Source organism: Periplaneta americana, chromosome 4 (genome assembly GCF_040183065.1).
Source record: "Periplaneta americana isolate PAMFEO1 chromosome 4, P.americana_PAMFEO1_priV1, whole genome shotgun sequence".
In the NCBI taxonomy this organism is placed as follows: domain Eukaryota; kingdom Metazoa; phylum Arthropoda; class Insecta; order Blattodea; family Blattidae; genus Periplaneta; species Periplaneta americana.
Genome location: NC_091120.1, coordinates 125728735 through 125755178, shown reverse-complemented (window position 1 = coordinate 125755178; position 26444 = coordinate 125728735). Strand labels below are relative to the sequence as shown.

Below are 26444 nucleotides of genomic sequence, written 5' to 3'. Positions count from 1 at the left end.
TTCTTGTTGGTATCTTGTTATCTCCTTGGTCCAGTACTCCAAGTTGGTGAAACTGGTACTCCATGTTTTTCTCTGATGGCAGTATTCCTTTGGTGGACTAATCTAGTGACTCCTAACAATGATCGCAAGAAACGCATTTGGGCTACTGCACGTTTATGAGAGTTTCTATTATTTAAAATCCAAATTTCACTTCCATAATTGAGAACAGATTTTGATGTAATGTTATGTAATCTTAATTTAGTGTCTGTCATCATCTGTTTACTAAAATGTCTTTGTATTATACCATTCAATTTATTATATTTTTGTAATTTAATATCAATATCACTCTTATGTTCTGCAAATACACTTCCTATGAAAAGTCAGACACTTGTTCTATAATTTTGCAATCAATTTCAATTTTCAGCCGTTGTATATTTCTTTCCACACATTGCTATTGTTTTGGATTTTGATGTAGAGATTTTCATATCATATTTGCTAGCGATTTTAAATAATTGGTACGTTGCTATTTGTAGGTTGTCTTCAGAATCTAATAGTAACACTTGATCATCTGCATACAATATAGTTTGGACTATTTTATTCCTTGTTATCGGAATTCCACTGTTTACTGTTTGTTTCCATTCTTGAACGATTCTATTAAGATATATATTGAATAGAAGTGGAGATAATCCACACCCTTGTCGAACACCTTTGGTTGTGTTTATAGGTTCTGTTATTTGTCCATTTGGTAATTTAATTTGGATTTTAGAGTTCTGATAAAAGCTTTGTGTAGCTCTTATTATATGTGGGTGTACATGTTTCATCTGTAATATCTGCCAAAGTTTACTTCGGTTTACACTGTCATATGCCTTTTCATAGTCTATGAATAATAAATATAATGGAAGATTAAATTCTCTCCTTTTTCAGTAATTTGTGGTAGGGTAAATATGGCATCTATAGTGCTCCTTCCCTGCCTGAATCCGCATTGTTCCTCTTCCAAAAAGGTTTCACTAAATGCCGAAAGTTTGTTTTTAATTATGTTGGCGTATAATTTGGATGCAGTTGAGAGTAGGGTAATGCCTCTATAATTATCACATTTGTTTTTATGTCCTTTTCTATGTACATTAATTACTAGACCGGTTTCCCAATCGGAATATCAAAGCAATGCCCAATATTATTAAACAGTTTTAATAATTTAACTTTCAATGCCGGTCCCCCATATTTAAAAAGTTCTAAGTTCAGATCATCGAGCCCCGGGCTTTTCCTGTTCTTTGCCTTCTTTAAAATTGCTTCTATTTCCTCCATTGTTGTATATTGCTCCTCGGTTTGTCCTTCAAATGTCATATCTAAAATATTCTCCTGGGTTTGGGTGTTGGGGTCAGACCATAGATTTCGATAGTGATTAATCCAATCCTGTTTTGGTAGCAGATTAAGTTTATCTTTTATTTCCATCTGCAATGTTTTAAATATTTTAAATCCCTGTCTTTGTGCTCCTGTAATATCACGCTCGAGGGATTTTTACAGATTTATCCCAACCCTCCCTTCTGTATTTTCTAGATAGCTTACGAACCTTAGCTCTGAATTTTTTATATTCGATATAATGTTTCTCTTTTTTAGTTTGTAGATATATCTTATAGGCTTGTGTCTTTTGGTCAACTATTTTAATTCTGGATTCCAAGTTCGTAATCTCTTTTTATTTTTGATTTGTTTATAACCGAGACTCTCAAACGCTGCTTCCATAATTGCCTGTTTTAAATTTTGCCAGTCTTCTTCAATGTCGCCAGTGTTAGGTTTAAGCTTATTCTTTATTCTAGTTTGAAATAAGGTTTGTATACTTTGATCTTCCAGTAGATGAATTTTAAATTTTTTGGTACCTTTTTATTTTGTACGTGTTTCTTTTTACTTATACTAATGCATTTGTGACATAATTACATTTTGCTTTCTACAAGCAACTTCCTCTATAAACTCTAGTATCATTGACAATCATTTTAAATTTATTTCGGAATATGTATTATATGACTTTCTTGTGTTAAATTCTATCGTACCTGGTTTAGTCTACATGTTTCGACCTATTATGGGTCATCCTCAGAACTGGTCCAGGTCTGACCAGTTCTGAGAATGACCCATAAGAGGTCGAAACATGTAAACCAGGTACGATAGAATTTAAAACAAGAAAGTCATATAATACATATTCCAAAGTGATACAGTGTTAAAAGTTGTGGAATCAAGATGTTAAATTTATTATTAACTGTTACATAATCTATGATAGACTTCAATCCTCTCGCTGCCCATGTATATTTATGTATGTTTTTGTGTCTAAAAAAGGAGTTGGTGGAATCACTTACTCGATGATATTATTTCCTTATAAAACTATTAACAAAAATAATATTGATTCCGTTGAAATACTCAAACTAATTCCATTTTATATCCCTCCTAATATATCTAGCAGAAGGTTGCTATTTAATATCCAAAGATCGAGAAAAGTATTTCATATGAACTCACCATTAATTATAATGTAGATATATCTCCAGAGCAGGGCTGGGCACTGAGAGCGAATCCAAATTCTAAACGAGGACGCTTAATATTCATCCGTCTCGGCATGACCACTGCGCGGTGTTCGGCGGGGAAGAAAGGGATTGAAGAGAAGTCATATGGCTCCCCGTGAGAGAGTAGAAATCGCTCTTGGTGCCCCGCTCTGCTCCAGAGTGATTTTAGTTTGCAGCCACAAATACTTTTAACATAAAAATAATTTTATATTTAACTGTAGGCTATATTCTAATGCACTGTTATAGGCTCTCACTTGTTCCAAATGAAGACATTATTACAGAAACATCCCTAGTCATTTTTAATGAAAGGATATATTTGAAATGTTGATAGAGTCCAAAAACGACCCATGTCAGCTGACATGTGTTGTTCTTTTTTTTTCTTGTTCTCCTGAAAAATAGCAATTTTAACAAGGGCTGTTTTTGTAATAATATCTTCAAATACAACACTCGACAGGTCCAGGACGCAATACTAGGGGAACTGACCATTTCCCTAGTAATTATTCTTGGATCTTGTGTGTTTTAGTGCACACCTATGGAGTAACGCTTAGCGCGTCTGGCCGCGAAACCAAATGGCCCGGGTCCGATTCCCGGTCGGGGCAAATTACCTGGTTGAGGTTTTTTTCCGGGGTTTTCCCTCAACCCAATATGATCAAATGCTGGGTAACTTACGGTGCTGGACTCCGGACTCATTTCACCGGCATTATCACCTTCAGCTCATTCAGACACTAAATAACCTCAGATGCTGATAAAGCGTCGTAAAATAACCTATTAAAAATTGTGTTTTATGTTGGTAATTACTCATAAATGAGGGGAGGCCTACAACAGTGCATTAAAATATAGCTTATCAAACGACTTTTTTGTTGAAGTATTTGTGGCTGCAAACTGTAACCACGTGTTTATCACTGTGTACATGTCACAGAAGCCAGTGAAATAAAAGAAAAACATGATTTCTTTGGTGTAGATTTTCTGGAAAATTACAAATTAATATCTTACGCAGCTTCAATTCACTGAGTGAGGAAATGGATTTAGCCTACCTTCCGGCACAGAAAAGTTATTAAAAAGCCAATTAAAAAAAAAAAAAAAAAAAAAAAAAAAAATCTCTATCTAACTCATATCATAGCACATTGTTTTATTTTTGCCCTGGAATAAAACACTTTTTCCCTTGTTTTAGTCCTAAAATTTATTATTGATTAAATTTCTGATTTTTTGTCAATACTGATTGATTATAGGCCATATCTCTCTTTTATGTTTTCATTTCTTTTAATTGTATTGCTACTGAGTTGCATATCCTTATTTTATAACTGCTGCTCATATAAATCATTATTAATTATTATAAGTTAAATTGTTCATGTGTACTGATCCGCCAAAACTTCTGACGACGCGGAAAATATATGAAGCACTGCTGCAGAACGACTGACATCATCTGATCGACCTTTCTCCCAGCCACTATAGTCGTGCTCAAACCTCCTGACGTTTCGCGAAAGCCAGTAACATGCGAGCGCGATGTTGTCACAACTACTCTCTCCGTCTCTGTCTCTCAGCGGCAGTACTATTAAAACTGTGGAGCGCGATCCTTTACCTGAGGTTGGTTTGATAGGAGATGCAGAAGACTTAATAATAATAATAATAATAATAATAATAATAATAATAATAATAATAATATTATTATTATTATTAATACAATATAATATAATAATAATATTATTATTATTACTATATTCAGATTGCATCGAATGAAATTAAAAGTCACAAAATATAGAAAAATTAGTTGAGTCAGACGTAAATAGCTGATTTTATATCAGTTTTGTAAGTTTTACTTTTATTAGGGTTAATAAAGTTGTCGAATAATACAAAGGCGCAGTTTGATCAAATAAATTGAATGATAGGATTAATTTTAAATAGTAATTTTCTGTACAAATGAATTGATTGAATTGACATGGCCCTAAATAACATTATGTCCATGCTGTCAGAGCACATTCTTACAAAAAATAGCGGTTATTATATGCCTGTGTTCCGTTTAAGGAAAATGATGAATTACTAAAACGTACCTTTTGTGCTGCTAATTTCTACTCCAGTGGCAGAGCTAATGGTGAGCCAACATCGTCGTCGTCAGCTCCCTCATCATCAGTTTTACTGTCATCTGTGTCACTGTCTTCTTGTAAATTAATGACCACTGGTTCTAAAATGTTTTCCCGACCTAACTCTTTAGCCAAATCTTCCTCTTGTAATTTCACCGCGTGTTTCACGCATTTTACCCAGTCCTCAATTGTCACATTATCAAGTTCCTTATTTACAAGTTCTTCTACATCCGACATTTTAAAGTTTTGTTGTTTCTAGCGACCTCCCTTTTCAACCGGATCCAAATTAGTTCTATTGGCAATGATAAGGTGGGAGTCTTATCACTTCATGCCCCATTTCATTGGCCAGCTGATCAAGTTCATACATTTTTTCACTGCTTTGGAAAGGCAACAGTTTTCCAAAAGTTCTGACTTAGTTTCTGATGGAGAAAAACTAACACCTTTATTTTTCAGCCATTCACTGATTTCATCTTTTTTAGAGGAGGTATTTGGTGTTCTATTAATGCTAACTGAATGGTATGGAACATTTTCCATTATAATTATACTCCCTTCCTCTAGATGATTTAGAAATCTGTTTAAGAAGCAATCGCGAAATGATTGTGCCGTCATTTCTTCGTGATAATCACTGGTTTTCTTTGATCTGAATACCCATTTAATACCTGGAACGAAGCCTGTTTCAGCTGATCCTACATCGCAAACAATAAGTCTACCTCCCTTTCCTAAAGGCACTTTAAGACCTCCATTTCTATTTGAGTCTTGCCAAACATTTCAGAGAATGATTTTTGTTGACCCACGTTTCATCAAGGTAAAATGTGGGTCGAGTGTCACCTGATAATCTGATCATGTGCATTTTCCGCAGAAACTTCAGTCTTGCGGAAACAATAACATTCCGTTCCATTAGAAATTTTCGCCATCAATGGTTTTCCTGTAGCGGAATCCCAACCGATTCAATAATCTTTTAGTGGAAGAAACTGAACCTGAGTAATTAATTTTTTCTAAGCAGTACGGTTAGTTTGTCAGCTGTCGGAAGTTTCCCGTTATCTTAAAAGTAAAAAATTGTACGTCGTACAACGTCTTTTTGGAAGTCATCAAGATTTGTAGATCCTAACTCTTTTAGGAACATTTATATGCTTTCTATGAGAATGGAACAATTTATCGGCACCCTGTGTTTGCGCTCTTTTAACCTCTGCATACACGGGACACTATAGACACACTTAAAGAACACGCCTCGGCAGTCAGTGCTTGACTTTTTGAAAAGTTAAGATTTTTACGCATTTCTTCAGAAGAGTATTTCCTAAAGAAATTATAAACACTAAACACCATTTTCCGAATTTTACTGCCATATCCACTCGATCCACCATTCCCACTTGTACTGGGCTCACTAAGAGACATATTAATTGTTTTGAGAATGCCAAATTGCCAACACACGAAAAAGATATTACATTACACTTTCATATGCCGTACTTTAAACAGAGCCAACTGCACACATCACCATCAGAAATCGAACTGACATTTCAATTTAGTAGTCTCTCTTCTCTCCTCTCACAAAGAGATAACTCGGTTTATATTCTGAAGAGACCCTTTGTTTGAAGCTGTAAGTTTATGGTTCTCAAAATTCTTACATATAAACATTCCTTATCGCGTCGCAGCTGTATAAACATCTTCCACTACTTAATTGCTGGAAGTCAGCACAAAAGCAATGAGACAGAGGCAACTGTGACGGAAAAAAATTGAAATCTTACGAAATTACGATGAAAACAGTACTCTTAATCAGAAACAACTCTTGATTCGTTAGAAATCCCATCATCCACATTAAGGACAATAATAAAAAATCGCGACTTAATCTCTGCAGCTGGGACGTCGGAAGGATTAAGGACAGGAAAGTGAAGGTGATAAACATGAGGACTTGGAAACACGCACGCGACAAATAACTATAAATTACTTTTTTTTTTTTCGAAAGAATTGAGTACAGTATATATTGTAAATGTCTTTAACGTACAGTATAGTAATTACATAATGGAGTAACGCTGTATTACCTTTCATGAGTCATGTATTTCAAAAAGAAAAATGCTCATAGATACTGTATATAAGTCAGAATTAGTATACCCGTCTAATACGCGGTCCCGATTAATACGAGGTTTACACACGGCCCCTTGAACAGCGTCTTATCGGGGTTTTACCGTATTAACCCATAAAATTGGAACCACTGGAGGTAGAAATGTGATTTTTGTTTGTATGTGTTCAGAAAACATTAAACATTCATCATATATACAAGCAGGGTCCCAACAACATACCGATTTTCCCAGCGCACTTGTTATTTGATTTTGAGATTTCTAAGTGGCGACTTTGCGGCGGGTCTGCGTAGCCCATATGTTGCGTCGCAGCACTGCCGCTATTGGCTACCGCCGATAAGCAGACACACCTGCAAACGTCAGGAGGTTTGAGCGCGACTGTAAGTCCGAACTCGTCTTTATCACCTTGTTGAATTTTTCTTCGATGTCTCCAGGGTTGTCACCTACTCTCGATTAGTGGTCGATGTAACATAGTTTTCATCATCCTTTACGATGATTTCATCAGACGTGGCAACACAGTAACTGACGCAATCATGAGAATCGTACTCCATTTCCAAGTAGCTTGGCACTCGCACGTCCCAGCTGGTAGGTGATAAGTACTGCACTAGCGCTCGATTTTCTAGGTCAAAGCCACAGAAGTTTCGGTAGTACATTATTTATGTGAAGAAGGTTCTTTGATGGGCATCTAACCTGCCCTACAAGTCATAATAACTAAGTAACTAACTAACTAAATAAATAAATAAAACTAAATATAGTATATAAACCCTATTGTATCATTTATAGAAGTTCATTATAGGGCCTACGAACTTCTGTGGAATATATAGCAGAATAAATACTTCAATAAATAAAAGGGAAAGAAATTATTTTAAAAACTTGTTACAACTTAAGGAACAAGGTTTCCTAAACATTCATGCAAAAAAAAAAAAAAAAAAAAAAAAAACCTTAAAGCAGTGTAGGTACCTCCAAGCATACAAAGTTCAGCGCGGGTTTTTTGCTTGTGGAACTGGGTTTCAAGTTTAGAGACTTCGTGTGATCATACCATAAGGTCTCGGAATCAATACACGCTACTTAATCAGTTGTTATGGCGGCGCCGGCGACGCGAGCTTGTCACTAACCGTCAATAATACTGTATAATCAGGATGCGATAAATGTTCTTTATCGGTTAATAGCATGTACCTGATTCACTGTTATAGCATGGGCTGCGCTTAATGCTTTCCTTATCACATTCCTTCCGCATTCCTTCCTCTCGCAAACTCTGTAGCTCCCCTATACAACAATACCTCGCCGTGAGGGAGTGCCCGGGCTTGCTAATCAGCACTGTAATAGTTTCTAGAGAGTAGAATCTTATCCACTCACTTGAAATAAAGTGCTCTTCAATGTATAAAGTGATCATTCGAAATGAGGGGGAAATCAGTCTTTGTTTATTCAGTAGGTGTGGCTTATACTATTTCCAGCATCGTACGCAAGTGGAGAGATACCGGGTTTTAACTCACCCCTCTCTCCTTGAACTTAAAAAAAAGTGACATATTTAGATTTGAGTATTTTTTTTATCCATAATCGTTTTCCCTTCTCTAATTTTTCACTGTCAGAGTAACAAAATCTACATTGACATAAAGCATAATCCTACCCCTCCTCCAATACTTATGCTTGGTGCTGCGACACGTTCGAATTATAAAAATGCTATCTTTATTATAGAGAGACCTACCGCCTAGTACACACCTTGTAATAAAATGAAGTTGACACAGTAAGAAATTTAACTTGTTTGTTAAAAATTGGATGGCTGTGAAAAAATTACGTTTCAAAGAATTTATACGGATATTAATAATTATTACTGTAGTGTCGTTTAGGCATGCGTAAAGTCGTTTTCACTGTGTAACACATTTTACCTAATCTCTTACTGTAGTGTCTTGCAACATACTTTCTCTCTCTAAATGGTTAAATCTGGACACTCACTAATTCTGCTAGGTTCCCAATCCCCTGAAATCCGTCGATCGTGCTTCTATCGAAGCACCTCCGAGTTGTCTCAGTTACATAGGAGCGAGTAAATAATAAATAATAAATCATTAACAACTAAATGATAATTTATTATAGTAAATGAAAAACTAAAACTAACAATGATAAAACTATGATACATATTACTAGACTAAAATGAATGAGGAGGTGACTAATGAGTCTTGCCAAAAATGTGTGTGAAGTTTCGTGGTTAACTCGACTCCGGCGTCCCCGACGCCGCGTAGTCAATACACCATCAGCGTGCACCACCCCGTAGAAAATGTGATTCCCAATCACAAAGACTGCTGCCTTCTTTCCAATGTAGTGGTTCACTCCCAGAAGATTCCACTCTAACCGGACACACCAATCCGATCCGGTGCGTAGCCACCACCCGAAGACTCTCGTATTCACGAATACAAGTGCTTTCGTGTACTCAGCGATGCACGAACTCCAGTATGAGCGGACACATCGGCCCATTCCCATGCGTAGATGTCTCCAGACTCGAAGTTCACTGTTCCAATGCCATCTCTCCAACTCGACATTCTGTGGTCTACTCTCTCAATGCGTCCTGGCGTGAACTCTCTCTCAATCAGCAAGCTCGGCAGCCAAAGCAAGAAAAATACGTTAACATTTAAATCGGCGAATCAGATCGCTCGTCTCAAAACTAAACTTAGGATAGTTAATCTCGGACCCGGTAGAGCAAACACAAATATGCCACCTGGCGGGTATGCACATCAAACAATATGGAAACCGCCATCTAGCGGGAATGCATACAAAACCATACAAAAGGTGCCATCTCGTTGTGAGGACATAAAACCTCACATAACATCACATTACTTACAAATGGCTTTTAAGGAAGCCGGAGGTTCATTGCCGCACTCATATAACCCCGCCATCGGTCCCTATCTTGCGCTAGATTAATTCAGTCTCTATCATCATATCCCATCTAAATCCATTTTAATATTATGCTCCGATCTACCTCTCGGCCTCTCCAAAGGTCTTTTTCCCTTCGGCTTCCCAACTAACACTTTATATTCTGGATTCGCCCATACGTGCTACATGCCCTGCCCATCTCAAACGTCTGGATTTAATGTTCCTAATTATGTCAGGTGAAGAATACAATGCGTGCAGTTCTGTGTTGTGTAACTTTCTCCATCCTCCTGTAACTTCATCCCTCTTAGCCCCAAATATTTTCCTAAGAACCTTATTCTCAAACACCCTTTTTTTTCCCCCCGTTTAATTATCACCATGCCCCATAACGCGTAGTCATATTACATGGTTTATTGAAACTTGTTTATCAATTATTTGTTCATTTTGTGTCCCATTGTCTTTTGCTTCACTGTTTCGTGATTTTGTTGATGTTCATTGTTGTGTTATATTACTTTATGTTATTCACTGTTGAATGTTCTCTATCACTATCACTATCTTTGAGTTAATTATACTTGTTCTATTTACGCTGTTTACATATATACACTTTTATTAATTGGATCTTCGCTATCACTATCTTTCACTTAATGAAACTAATTCTATTTACACTATTTACATATATACACTTTTAGTAATTATAACTATAGTGTTTATAATATATTGCTTATTGAGTGTGTTTACGCATGTTACAAAACTGAGACATATATTTACAATTGCTCAAAGTTTATAGCGTTAATATAGCGCACAAATGACCTCAAATGCACTTTTATGATGTCCCTATAATTTATTGGCCAATTTCTTCCACTCCTTGTTGCTTCCTTGAAGACACTGCACTGTTGGTTCAAGATTTGACAATCCCACAGAAGATGATCGACTGTTTGGTCAGCTGCTCCGCAAGGACATCCTGGGCTTTCCGAAATTCTGAATCTGTAGTAATAAAATCTGAGTTTCCCGTGACCAGTTAGTATTGATGCAAGGTTTGGTGTAGCTCTCAAACACCCTTAATCCCTGTACCTTTCTCAAAGTGAGAGTCCAAGTTTCACAACCATACAGAACAACCGGTAATATAACTGTTTTATAAATTCTAACTTTCAGATTTTTGACAGCAGACTAGATGACAAAAGCTTCTCAACCGAATAATAACAGGCATTTCCCTTATTTATTCTGCGTTTAATTTCCTCCTGAGTGTCATTTATATTTGTTACTGTTGCTCCAAGATATTTGTATTTTTCCACTTCTTCGAAAGATAAATCTCCAATTTTTATATTTCCATTTCGTACAATATTCTGGTCACGAGACATAATCATATACTTTGTCTTTTCGGGATTTACTTCCAAACATATCGATTTACTGCTTCAAGTAAAATTTCCGTGTTTTCCATAATCGTTTGTAGATTTTCTCCTAACATATTCAAGTCATTCGCATAGACAAGAATCTAATGTAACCCGTTCAATTCCAATCCCTCTCTGTTATCCTGAACTTTCCTAATGGCATATTCTAAAGCGAAGTTAAAAAGTAAAGGTGATAGTGCATCTCTTTGCTTTAGCCCCCATTGAATTGGAAAAGTATCGGACAGAAGCTGGCCTATACGGACTCTGCTGAAAGTTTCACTGAGACATTTTAATTAATGGAACTAATTTCTTGGAAATGCGAAATTCAATAAGAATGTTATATAAAACTTCTCTCTTAACCGAGTCATATGCCTTTTGAAAACTATGAATAACTGATGTACTGTACCTTTATACTCCCATTTTTTCTCCAATATCTGTGGAATACAAAAAATCTATTACGCCTAAAACCACACTGATGATCCCCAATAATTTCATTTACATATGGAGTTAATCTTCTCAAAAGAATATTTTTCTTCAAAAGTTTAGTAGTTCGTCTTTGATAAATGGTGCCCAAACATTGGGAAAGTTTAGCCAGGGCTGACTAATGGAGTCATTTGAGGAAGCCATGTGTATAGCTTCTTTGTGTTTTTTATGATAGTAAGATGGTTTGATTTGGAGGATGAAGGTATTTTGCGGCTAATTTCATACTTGTGTTGAACTAATCTAGAATTATCTATAATACACTTTTAGGTTGTACTTATTATTTTATCCTGACCGAGAGTGATCCATGTGAGCTCTACCCAATTGTATTTACACGAGATGTGTAAATGCAGTTTCTGACATAGAATGGATTCGTTTCTTATAGAGAGAATAGTTCCGATATTGTATTTTTTAGCTATGTTCTTGAATTTTCTAGATATGTGCCGGTTACGTATAGAATTACAAAGACATCTAGGAGTATAGGAGAATTCATTTTCATTTCATTCATAATTTTCTGCCCAAGAGGAGGTCTTTCGCTGCAAACCTATTTTTTTGCCTTCCTCTGTTAGTCTCCGCATATTATCCATATATCTTAATGTCGTCTGTCATCTGATATCTTCTTCTATCCTGAACTTTTCTACCGTACATCATTCCTTCCAGTGCATTCTTCAGTAGGCAGTTTCTTCTCAGCCACTGACCCAACTAATTCCTTTTTCTCTTCCTGACCAGATCCAGCATCATTCTATCTTTACCTACTCTTTCCAACACAGCTTCACTTATTGTGTCTGTCCACTTTATACACTCCATTCTTCTGCATATCCACATTTCAAATGCTTCTATTCGCTTCTCTTCACTGCATTGTAATATCCATTTTTCTGCCACATACGAGGCGCATCCAGAAAGTAAGTTTCCCGATTTTTTCTCCTTGAAAGTAAACGTAATTATCCGTGTTAATTGCGCATGCGTAACAGATCTATGACGTATCAATCATATGCCAGCCGGACAGGTCCCGCCTGGTACCAGTAGCGTGGCAGCAGTGGTCCGAAATGGAAGCTCTTATTCCTTCTCCCGCCGCCTGCGAGGTTCGGTCGGTGATAAAGTTCTTTAATGCACAAAGCATTGCGCCAATTGAAATTCATTGGCAGCTCTGTCAGGTCTATGGGCCGAACATCATGAGTAAGCAGATGGTGCGTCGCTGGTGTAGGCAGTTTTCCGAAAGTCGCCAAAATGTCCATGATGAAGAGCGCAGTGGGTGACCGTCCCTCATCAATGATGATCGTGTTGAGCTGGTGCGGCAGTGCATCATGGAGAATCGTCGCTTCACGATTACGGAGCTGAGCAGCCATTTTCCGCAGATATCGCGATCCTTGTTGCATGAGATTGTCACTAAGCACCCGCTGTTCAAAAACGTGTGTGCCAGGTGGGTACCGAAAAACCTGACACCCGAACACAAAATGCAACGTTTAGGAGCAGCACTGACATTTCTGCAACGGTATCACGATGACGGCGACGAGTTCCTCGACAGGATCGTCACGGGCGATGAGACTTGGATTTCGCACTTCACCCCGGAAACCAAGCAGCAGTGAATGCATTGGCGGCATAGTGGATCTCCGGTCAGGACGAAATTCAAACAGACGCTGTCGGTATGGAAAGTGATGTGCACGGTGTTCTGGGACAGGAAGGGCATTCTGCTCATTGACTTCCTACCAAGAGGTGAAACAGTGAACGATGACCGTTACTGTGAAACACTGCGAAAATTGCGACGGGCCATTCAAAACAAGAGGCGTGGAATGCTTACTGTAGGTGTTGTGCTCCTCCATGACAATGCTTGTCCACATACGACTCGGCGCACAGCAGCTGTTTTGATGGCATTTGGCTGGGAGTTGTTTGATCATCCACCCTACAGTCCTGATCTTGCTCCCAGCGATTTTCACGTTTTCTTGCACCTCAAGAAATTCCTGTCCTCCGGTGAGCGTTTTGGCAACGACGAAGAGCTGAAGACGTCTGTCACACGCTGGTTCCATTCACAGGCGGCAGAGTTCTACGACAGAGGGATACAAAAGTTGATCCTACGATACGACAAGTGTCTCAATTCTGATGGTGGCTATGTTGAAAAATAGCTGAATCTTTGCTGTACCTGTTGCCAATAAATGGTTTCCTGAAAGTGTGTGTGTTCTTTTTTTTTTAAATAGAGAAACTTACTTTCTGGATGCGCCTTGTATAAGCAGTAACATGAGCTGCTGCCAGGAAGTCAAAACGAGGATAACAATGGCAAAGGAAGCTTTAAATATAAAAAGGAACATCTTCTGGTGATCTCTGAGAAAAGAACTAAGGAAGATACTAGTGATGTGCATTGTGTGGAGTATGTCATTATACTCCTAGTAGGCCTATACCCTGAGTATCTGAATGGTGTTATTTTTGAGGGATTAAATTTAATTTAAAAATCCTTTTGTCATACATGGCATCTGGAAGAAAAAACAAGGTTAATTTATTACTTTCTGAACTGGCTGTGGAATTTTGAGTTGTTTGAGCTAATGTTATTAATTTGCCATTAATGTTTAAAAGATGAGGCATTTTTAAGAATGTTGTTTTTACATTACTGAAGAAAATGTAGGCCTATATTTTAAATATTACATAGGCCTACTTCCTAATCTATTCATGCAAACACGTATAGCTACAATATTCTTTACAACTAAATATATCAACTTTTCGTTTGCATTTGTATTATGAAATGTACTTAAGTTTTCGCTAATTCATGTTGTTCTTTTAGTATAATATTATGCCTACTTTTATAGACATTCTTTCCTTAGGCTTCGAAAAATGTATCATATTCACCTAAATCTTCAAAAAATTAGTTAATACCAGAGCCTTCTTCATTTACAAGCCGGAGTCATACGTCGGCAACACTGTAATTAACTGTCAACCGGAAGCCTACTTTCCAGAACACGTGTTTGTGCTAATGCCGATTTTCAATGTAATGTTTTAATGTTACGATATAAGTGTGTGTCGAGGGAATTATGTTCGCGGTCGTACCAAACGTTAATTGTTTATGTATTATAAACTAAGTGTGTGTTGGCGATAAAAACAAGACAATAAATGAAAATATGGCTGCAGTCGTTAGCAATTTTTACGGTTATTATTAATGACAAAGTGATTGACAATTCTTCTAAATATTAAATACTGTATAGACTACATTTTTATAGTCTTACTTGTGGTTTGTGTTGTATCAGAATTCTGGCCAAATTGTTGGGTCTCGCCTGCTATATCAATAAAGTTACGCCGTTCATTTTCAAGTCCATTGTAAACAGCTGTTTTGTGATCCCATAAATGTTACAGTTTTGTTGAAGATTCGGAATGCGTGCTGTACGTCAAAACTGCCTATAATTTGTAGGTGCATATACTCATTTTGTTGGTTTTCAAGGTTTGTTTATTAATATTATTTTTTGCAATAAATTAGTTATAAACATGTTTCTTTTCACTTCGTATTTACAGGATTTAAAGTTCACTGAGTTTACACTAATTGGCACATATTTAATAGATAATGATGTGTTTTGTTACGTGTTATGTTGAAGGTATGTTTCTTCATTTTTTCATAGATCTTTATACTTGGCCTTACTGTATTTACATCGTCATACTTTGTTATAATATGTCAATAGTTCCCTCTGTTAACATTTTTATTTTATTTGCATAATTTACACTCTTAGCTTGTTTTCTGTAATTATATTTATTTGAAATTATACCCTATTTTAAAAAGTTTATAACAAATAATTTAGGATAACAGTATTGTTACTTATGGTGACTGGCCAGATTCAAGCTAAAACTGGCTTCCTGGGCATCTGAAATATTTATAAAAAAGCACGACAGACAATCACATGAAATTAAAATGTATATGATATCCTAGACCTTTCATGTCAGAGGTAAAACAACATAAAGCGGCAAAACATCGTCAATTTACTAGCCACATAATGGTTAAATTGATCGGAATAGGGTATTGCGAAAGTACGTCGTTATTTTATTTATTTTTGGTACAAGTAACATTTTTGTAAGTATTTATTTATTTTGCCTTGTACCGTCAATAAAAAACACGTATGCTTTTAATTTTTTAAAGTTATAATTGGCTGTATGGAAGTACTTACGCGGTATTCTGAAACTCAAATAAAACACCATTTCGGATTCCGTAATAAATTACGTACGTCAATACACTGAATCTTGATCATTATGCACTTAGTTTTGTATCAATTAATGTCGAAAATGTACATGTGACAACGAAATCAAAGCACTAAAACGTCAAACATCATGCCTTTATTTCGCCTCGCTCGCCTCCACTCAGCGTTACCAAACCTACCCATGCTCCGGCTTGTAACTGAAGAAGGCTGGTTAATACCAGTTCGTGGCCTGACACATACGTGGCATTGAAAACGTGTCAACAATGCCCCCATTCTTAGTGGCCATTTTAGATTAGTTCAACCACGAAAATTAATGATTTTCTGTTGACTACATTTTGTGTAGTTTAATTTTGAAGTTAGTGCGCCGAACAGATTGGCAAAAACTGAAAATATCGAGTTTTGCAGTCCCATTAAATATTTCATAAAAAAAGGAAATGAGTCCAACAGAAATTAAAACAGACATGGATGCTACACTGAGGGAATCCGCTCCAGCGTTTTCGACTGTGAAAAATGACCGGGACTATTCAAACATGGTCGAGAGTGTGTGAAAGACATCCCCCGCAGTGGACGTCCAGTAACAGCAATAAGTGAAGAAATCATAGAAAAAAAATTACCATATTGTGTTGAATGACAGTCTACTGAAAATGCGGGTAATTAGCAAGGTTATGCATATCTCAACTGAACGGGTACGCCACATTTTAGTCAATGTCTTGGGCATGTCCAAGTTCTCCGCAAAGTGGGACCCGCATTTATTAACACCGAATAAAAATACATCCCATGTGATATTTCTAGGGATTGTCTGGCTCTATTCGAGAAAAATGCGCGCGACTTTTTTATTCGGTTTGTGACCACTGATGAAACCTGAATCCAGTACAAAACAGGAGTCCAAACAGTGAAAGCACAGTGATTCTCCACCTTAAAGAAAGCAAAAACTGTTCAATCGGCTGGGAAAGTTATGGTGTCATAACACTTAGAATAGTGTATGATACATAAAAATAAACAAAAACTGCCCACGTTTCGGACACACCTTCACAAGTGTTCGATGTGGCTACCTCTCGTTACACAATACACATCAATGCGATATTGAAGTTGATCCCATAAGCGCAGTAGTATATCCTTGGTAATGGTCGTAAATACATCTGTAATGCGATCTTGAGCTCAAGCAAAGTTTCTGTAGGAAACACCATTGCTGTAGCATATCGAGGAATGGCATACCGGTCACAGTTGTCTCCGTAAAAAAAAGGGCCGCACACCTTTGATTTAGGCACTGCAGCAAACATATTCACTTTTGGAGAATCTCGTTCATGTTTGACTGTCACACGTGCTTTTTCAAAAACGTACATTATGGAGATTAACTTTGCCACTCAAGTGAAATGTGGCCTCGTCACTAATCACTAGAAGGTCCTCAAAACCATCATTCTCCTCCATAGTGGCTTGCGTGGAATTACAAAATTAATATCTTTTGACGAGATCTTCCGGTTTCAGCTTTTGTTGTACCGGTAACTGTATGCGTACCGCAATTGGGTTCGTAAAATTTTCCATACAGTCGGTTGCGGAATATCAAGATCCCAACTGGCGCGGTATGTTGATTTCTGAGGGCTGCGAATGAAACTCGCCCTCACTTGGTCCACTGTTTCATTAGAAACGCTTGGGCGTCCACTGCTTTTACTTTTACTGACGGTATCAGTTGCCTTAAATTGACGATGATGATGCCATCGCCAATGCTTTGGTGACCTGGCGATGAAGTTCCAGGGAATTGTCTCCAGAACGCATGCTGTACAGTAACAAAGGAAAATGACTTTTCATATTATTTCAAAAGCTGCGAAAACTTTCTGCTGCATAGACATCATTTTGAAAACTATGCTTGTGCTGCCGTCTGTCTACACGCGCCAGAGTGACAACAATTGAAAAGTAAACTTTCAGACAGGCGTTCCTCAAGGATCTGTTCTTGCACCTGTTCTTTACTCCATTTATGTCTAGGATATGCCTACAATGCTGGATTGCCTACTTAGTCTCTATGCTGATTACACTGTCATATTTACTAGACATTTTAATATTCATGCAGCATGTGTCAACATGCAAAATGCCCTAAATATATTAACACAATGGTCAACCAAATGGAGGTTAAAAGTCAACGGCGAAAAATCTCAATTGATGGTCTTTACTAAACGTTTTTCCAGGATTATAGATCAACTGAGTATTCAAAACCCAAATAGTACCTTTTACTATATCAGTTAAATATCTTGGAGTACTTCTAGACAAACGTTTATCTTACAGGCATCACATTCAAAACATAAGAGACAAATCATTTCAAAGATACATGACACTCTATCCACTTTTCAAAAGTCTGACTTCAAGAAAAGCAAAAGTCCTGCTGTATACATCAGTCATCAGATCATACATCCACTACTGGTGTGAGATATGGGTCCAAGCTCATCCTCGTCACCTTAAGAGTCTGGAAGGAATTCAAAGAGTTGTCTGCAGAACAATCACTGATGCACACTACCTCACAAACAATGTCAAACTCTATAATGAACTTCATATACCCTTCCTGGTTGCTCATATTCAAGATCTACAGACTACATACAAAAATAAGCTACTTCTTCATGCCAATCCTTTACTAAGAGACACAACATAAATTCAAACAAATACCTCCGTCTTTGACGGTCTTATTAATCAATTTTCTTTAATGTAACCTATTTTATATTTCAATTTGTATAATCATATTTTATAAAAGGCAAGGGTCCAAGAGACCTGGTACTTTTAATAAAAACATCTTAAAAAAAATTTCAGAATTTTTCTTTCGGTTAATGATTAGCACAAACATATTGCATCCATTGTTATCGTAAATATTTCACTGAAAATCTGATGAAGCATTTGTAATAGCCCTGTATAAATAGTAAGCCAATGTAGTATATTGCGATAGAGGGATGATAAAATGCATTATAACAGAATCGAGAAAAAGTTAGAAAAGAAGACGAGGCGAAGTCGAGCCTTTTCTATTTCCGAGATTCTGTTACGCAATTAACACAAGTCTATGGCGTACTATTATTTACATGATCATACTTTCATAATTGCAAATACTGTACAATTTTTATGATATTCCTGTATTGAAAATATAGAGTGAAAATATTTTTGAAGGACTTTGCGTGTTGTTTGATTGTAGGTCAGTAGGTAACTAGGAATATAGTTAGTTGATGCTTCGCCATTTTAGTCAGTGTATCTATTTATTATACATTCAAGAGAATATTATTTTGCTAAAGGATTTGTAAAAGTTGGTGTCATAATAAATCGGATATCGGATATCATGACAGCTAAGATTGAAAGATATTATTCTGACATGTCCGTAATTGTGGAATATTGGCTGTAATCAATTGATTCCTAAAAAATCTGCCCTGTTATGTCCTATAACAGCAGTAGTGCTTCCTATAAGAGCATAATAACAGCACTAGAGTGCTGTTAGTGCTGTTACTCAGCACTGTTAGTTCTGTTAAGAGTTGCAACAATAACCTGTTTCTCTAGCAACCAGTCCGAGTGTTGTAAATTCAACTTACAAGACCTTTCAACAATAACGGTAAGTACAACAAAAAACATGAACCTGCAAACACTAGTTACTAGATAATTACCCCTACTCTTTAATTTTGCATTCAGATATCGAACGATAGGCTTAGCTTTTGTTATAAAAATTTATGAATATGTTTTGCTTGTAACACTGCCAGAAATTGATATTATTTTGTCTTCTTAAGTAAGTCATGAATTATTATCATAGTAAACACATATTAATATGTTATCTTTTCAAGATTATTTTCAAGTCACCCGTTTCACGAAACTGCTACATAAATATGAAACGTATTTATTTGGCAGTGAAGATAGCCTTGGCTCGGCGCATGCTCGAAATACATGTTCGTCATAGCTTTTGTTATTATTGTGTTTATAGTAATTAAATTAATTATAGTGTAATTAATTAGTGTAATATCGTGTCGTGTTTAAGCTTCTTTCATCAATGTAGTAGTATATTCTTTTGTTAAAAAAATTCTAAAATTAATAAAATTAATGCAGCAAAAGAAATGCTAATGATACGGCAGTGTATTTTGTATTACCTACGTTTCGTAGAATTTTTTTATAATTCTATAATGTAATCTCTTATAAAATGCAAAACAAGATGTTCAAAATGTAAATCTTTAGACCTAAATCTATACCCAATACAAGGCCGTCCGAAGCAATGTTTTGAGCAGAAGTTAAAAAATCTTTTGAATCATTGCTCGTTCTGAATTCATTAACAATTTTACTGGTCATTACATTTTACCTAGAATGTGCAATGTTCTATGTCCATGTCTATCATCCATTACTTTTATGGCGCAGTCGTTATAGTCCTGGCCTTCTGTGCCCGAGGTTGCGGGTTCGATCCTGGCCCAGGTCGATGGCATTTAAGTGTTCTTGAATGTGATAGGCTCATGTCAGTAGATTTACTGGCTTGTAAAAGAATTCCTGCGGAACAAAATTTCGGCACACCGGCGACGCTGATATAACTTCGGCAGTTGCGAGCGTCATTAAATAAAACATAATTTACAATTTTCCATTAGTAGTTTCGATGGTCCCGGGCTCGATTCCCAAAGGAGCCATAGATTTTCTCCATTGATCTAGTCCTTCCGTCAGCACTATGGCACTGGGTCTTGCTCAGCCTCTGACAAAAATGAGTACCAGGGGCATTTTCTTGTGGGTAAAGTGTCGGCGGGCACGTAGATATGACGTCTCTACTGCCATTAGTGTTGATTTTCAGTACGGGTAGGAGCCTTCCTGCTGCTACTCTCTGGGCCGATTTGGTCTTTACCTTACTTTACTATTTTCGATAGTGTTCTTTTTATTCTTGTTATGTTCTCTTTCCTGTTGGACCTATGATCTCTGATCAAGATTAAGTCACTTGATAATATGTAGTGTGCCCGTTCTGTTTTCTTAACGATAAGCGGCACTATCCACTGTCCACCGCTGTGCTACAGGCTAGTCGAAAAAAGGCGAAAAAATCATAGTTAGAAAGATCATTCCACACAAATTAATCGTGTCATAACGTGTAATCTCCTCCTACACACTTTTTCGTTATGTTCTATTGTCGAAGAATATTATGCAGTCTTCCGTCAGGCTACTCCAGTCATGTCAACTGATGCCCATAAGCGCAAGCGCTCGCTTTAGAGCTCAGGAGAGGGAAGAGAACTTATTAAAACTGTATCCATGTTAATTTTTAGATTTGTCTAAGAAGTATAAGTGCATTATAAGAATGTAAGTTTTGATTTTAATGCTCATTTTTCACAAGCTTGCTTTTTATTCTGAAGGAATATTTTCTCAACTTTTTTTTTACAGAAAAATGAAATTTTAAGATGTGTTTATTTTGTAGCTCTACAGGTACTAAAACAAAGTTTTCGTAAATCTAATATATCGTAAATACTTATTACTGTAGATAGTATATTGAGAAATGCTATGGTCAAAATTCTTAGAGTGATCATTGATTCAATATGATAATAAATAAAAGTCAATATTGCAGTTGTATGATCATACAACTGTAATATTGACTTTAATTTATTATCATACTGAATATAGTGCATTAAAATTTTCGAAAATATTTGCATTGAAAATGTTTGTAAGGAAATGAATTAACAAAGCAACTACTGTTATATCATAAACAAAACATATGTGCCCATGTGTTGTAAAAACGTCAGCTCTATAGCTTCAGCAGATTTCGAGAAAACAATTTAATATTCTGATGATAGGAAGTTGCGCACCAATATCGCCTTAAAAGTATAAAACGATAAGTGTTTTGTTATATAATATTAGTAACAGTTGAAACATATACCTAGGTGCTATATTGCTTTGTACTATAATATTGTTTTGATAAGTTTATTGATTACTTCTACAAGGCTAAAGATACCATCAATATCAATTCCAGCTTACCATGTCATACTCAATCTATTTCTTTGGGATTTCACTTTCTTTATGAATAATGTGTTTCATTCACTTAGTACAGTATAGACTACTATGGAATTTATGTGAATATTCCTTCTTAACCCTTTATTATGTTATTAACCTTTAAAACACAACTGCAATATTAAGAAATAAAAATTGCTGTTAGTACTTTTGCTTTACAGACAATATAGAGCATATAAAACAGAAAGAAGTCGTATAAAAATAACGACGTAAAATTTCACGTTTCGTTTAAAGTTTGTATACCACTGTTTTCTTAATCCATCAGGCTGCTTATACATATACATAATCCTTCGTCCTTCCATACCTAGCGCTTGATGCCCGCGCACGACGTCAAGGTCAGAAAAATGCGCGTGCTTTGACATCACTGGGATACTCGAAAAAAAAAAAAGAAACCTAGTTTTTTAAACCTTATAACGAAGTATCCTATCATAACATCACAGTCTAGTATATACAGTCACGAAGCTCAATTCGTAGTAGATATGCATCCATAGTAGTGCTGCTTATGATTAGGTTTTCTCCGGAGCGGTTGTTTGCGCGCTTTCAATCGGAGACCTCCGGTTATCTCCGATTGATGCAGCGCAGGTTGTATATGTACTGTGGCGCAGACATACACTTTACGCTGAGCATTCCTTTAATCGAATCAGGTAGTGATTCGAGTCCGCTGACGTCCGCGTATCTTTTAAAATAAATTCTAATTTGTTGTTTAATCTCTCTTTTATGTCAATCTCTCTCTCTTTCTACGGCTCTTTTTTCTTGTGTTGCTTAAAGTGCTACGTTAGCTGACAGATTTTTTTTCTAGTTTTGAAATTAATAGTATATGTGGAAAGCCGTATTAGTTTTATGTCATTGATCAAATTAATAACATTCAATCTAACTGCAAAACTAACGCAGAAGTAAAGCTTTTCAGTAGCTAATGTAAACATTTATACTTTAATTCTCTTAGAAACTCTCGTTTAATCGCAAACAGGGTTTGTCAATTATTATTCTAATCGGTTTAGTTAACGTAAAATATATTAAGGGAGCTTCAGAATGAAGCAAAAGAAACGTGGGCTATCAATGGCATAAAGTTTACTGTCCAACATAATTTATTCAGATTTTTCACCGGACAGGATTGTGATTATTGTGTTAAAGGGTGTCAGTATTTGAACTGCCTCTTCTAAAACGCGCCACTCCTGCTCTGTAATAAAAATATAAGTGGATATCAACTTAAGGATAATTGTAATTATATTATTACCAGATGTTTCTTTAGTTTCATTCAGAAATATTTTAATCCAAACAGTAAAATATAACTCAAGTTGTCTAAACAGTAAAATATAACTCAAATCGTCTTGTAAATATTTCATTTGTTTCTTATTGCCTCGAAAGTTACGTTTTAGAGAAATTTCAAAACTTTTTCATAGATTGTGAGCGTTTGGGAACAATAGCACTAAAACAATTTAAAAAGAAATCGTATCAAATGTGTTGCGTAATTGTTTTCATCAAGTTCGCGATTGTGCGATCGCTTCAAATGGTCTAACAAATTCGAAGTTCCACCACCCTTAAGAGTAAATTCGCCCACAAAGTTTACAGTGTGCGACTTTATTATTACCTTCAACTAAATTAAAGAATTTCCATGCGACGGATATCCGATTTGGTGCCATTTTATTCCCCTCACAACTACCGTCAGTCCGTACGCGCCGGTCTTCCTTGAGCTAACTGTCGCTTCGCTCCGAACCCCCGCATCCCTCTGTATGTCCCCTGTTCCACCTATGGTAATATCGGAGATCACCGGTGGAGACCTTTATTCGTAATCTCCGATTCCTCCGCGGTAGTAGTCACTCCGATGAGCAGCACTGATCCATAGATAGTTGCTAACCACTAGGATCGCTAATATCGCCTTATTACAGAAAATGCGAAATAGTACCAGCACAGTCTATTGTTTCTAGCACCCTCAGAACACAAGCTTCGTGACTGTATATACTAGACTGTGATCACATGTCACCTTCTCCTGTACGCTTTGTCGTGTTTTATTCTCTAAGAAAATTATTCACTATAGGATGACTAAGAACTTTGACATCTGGAAAATTCTCTATAAATCTTCTTTGCACTTGTCGATCAGGTTACCTAGTACATTAAATATTTTAATACTGGATATTAAAAAGTAGTGAACCGAGAAGTATTCAGTATAAGCACATGATCACCACAATGAAAATTCTCGCTCGTACTGTTTGCCAGATCCAGGAGAAATATTAACTACTGTACCCTCCATAGGGATTTGGTGAGTCCAATTGTCTTGTGTTATCTTATTGTTATAAATTTTGCAGTTAGAGTAGATGTAGGCCTTGCACAAATCCACATAAAATAGCTATTCGTAAATTGCAGTCATTTGTAATATTATTTTTCTATTTACGAATATTACTATTCAAAACTGATACGAATATTAAAATATATAATGGTTTTAAATAAAATTCAAAACATGCCGGTAGTGCTTACATTTCATATTGAACATTGTTGTCATTCACATCTTTGTAAACCTTGCTTCTGTGGAAATCTGCTCACGCCTGTTGGGAGGGTTGTAATTCTCTCACATACTGTATGAATATGCACTCACACTCTGTTATGTAGTTAATTATTTGGTAACATTATTAATTTTAAAAATTTTACATTAAAGGCAACATTCACGGGACTTAATCTTTTTCTTCCAAATTTACATGCAATTTTGAAAAATATGTAAAAATTGATAACTTTCTAGAGTGGCAATAAAATATATGCACTACAGAGAAAAAGTGTGAATTATATGTTTGATTAAATATTTTGGAATATTTGTTTCAATATAAAAATTGTAAAATATGTATCTTCATGTGAAATAAAATTGGGCTTAAAAAGTCAGCAAGGCATGTCTACAAATTTCAACTAATTCAGGAGGATCTATATTCGTACCAAAAATATTTATTTAGGTCAGATCCACTCCCTATAAATATAGTTATAAATGTACAGTAGTGGCAAAAAAACCGGACCGACCCTTGTAGCTGATTTCAGAGCCTTGTTCACTCCAGAGCACGATAGACTGGTAACTAAGACTTTCGTGGTTCGAAGCCTGCCTGGGAAGAAACTTTTTTTTGTTCCTTATTCAAATTTATTCCCAATACTTTTCGATTGCTGGTAAAATTCATATTCTGGGAGTAATAAGTTAATTAAGTAGTAAGATATCGCTGCAATCGAAAAGTATTGGAAATAAATTTGAATAAGGAACAAAAAAAAAAAGTTTCCTTCCCAGGCAGGATCGAACCACGAAAGTCCTAGTTACCAGTCTATCGTGCCCTGGAGTGAACAAGGCTCCCAAATCAGCTACAAGGGTCGGTCCGGTTTTTTTTGCCACTACTGTACACTGTATTTTCCATATTTCTTGTTTTAGTATCTGTGTCTTAGCTTTCGCTTTCTTAGCAAAGGCCAAAGATTATAGTGACTACAGAATTTTGGATTTCCCAATAAAACTCGTTTACAGTGTCAATCAACGTCATAGAACTCCCGTTTATTAATTTAACATTGCGTAAACAATAAATTTTCTTGTATCTAAATTTCTGACAAAATACTTTAAAATTGTGAATTTACCTTTAATTTTTAACTTTGCTCTAGAATATGTCATTAGGAAAGTTCAGGATAACAGACAGGGTTTGGAATTGAACGGGTTAAGCCTTGGTTTTTCTGAACCGACGCATACCACGTTCGAGGTGCGAGGTCTGCGAACCTCCCAGTTGTAGAAACACTCACTATCTCTCGTATAGTCCGGAATTGTGCGAGACGAGCCTCGCACCTCGCACTTGGCATGCGTCGGTTCAGAAAAACCAAGGCTTTACATCAGCTTCTTGTCTATGCGGATGACGTGAATATGTTAGGAGAAAATCCACAAAATATTAGGGAAAACACGGAAATTTTACATGAAGCAAGTAAAGCGATAGGTTTGGAAGTACATTCCGAAAAGACAAAGTATATGATTATGTCTCGTGACCAGAATATTGTACGAAATGGAAATATAAAAATTCTAGATTTATCTTTTGAAGAGGTGGAAAAAATCAAATATTTTGGAGCAACAGTAACAAATATAAATGACACTCGGGAGGAAATTAAACGCAGAATAAATAAGGGAAATGCCTGTTATTATTCGGTTGAGAAGCATTTGTCATCTAGTCTGCTATCAAAAAATCTTAATATTAGAATTTAGAAAACAGTTATATTACCGGTTGTTCTGTATGGTTGTGAAACTTGGACTCTCACTTTGAGAGAGGAACAGAGATTAAGAGTGTTTGAGAATACGGTTCTTAGGAAAATATTTAGGGCTAAGAGGGATGAAGTTACAGGAGAATGGAGAAAGTTACACAACGCAAAACTGCACGCATTCTATTCTTTACCTGTCATAATTAGGAACATTAAATCCAGAAGTTTGAGATGGGCAGGGCATGTAGCACGTATGGGCGAATCCAGAAATGCATATAGAGTGTTAGTTGGGAGACCGGAGGAAAAATACCTTTTGGGAGGTCGAGCCGTAGATGGGAGGATAATATTAAAATGGATTTGTGGGAGGTGGGGTATGACGATAGAGACTGGATTAATCTTGCACAGGATAGGGACCGATGGCTGGCTTATGTGAGGGCGGCAGTGAACCTGCGGGTTCCTTGAAAGCCATTTTAAGTAAATAAGTAAAGGGAGATTTTGTTGCTTTGAAAGTCGTAATGTAAAACTTGCAAATAAAGAAATTGAATTTTATATATCTTTATCTCTTAAAATTGGAGCATTTTCTAAAGACTTTAGTTGTATATGTATATATATATATATATATATATATATATATATATATATATATATATATATGAGATATCATTTCAATGTTAACGTCTACGAATAAAAGTTCTTTGAAAAAATA

At 36.2% G+C, this 26444-nt stretch overlaps 1 protein-coding gene across 3 annotated transcripts in view; it reads left to right on the top strand.

Moving 5' to 3' along the window:
• Positions 1–26444, top strand: part of LOC138698185 (phosphatidylcholine:ceramide cholinephosphotransferase 2-like) — a 582479-nt gene that overhangs the window by 87207 nt on the left and 468828 nt on the right. The gene's annotated exons all lie outside the window — the stretch shown is intronic.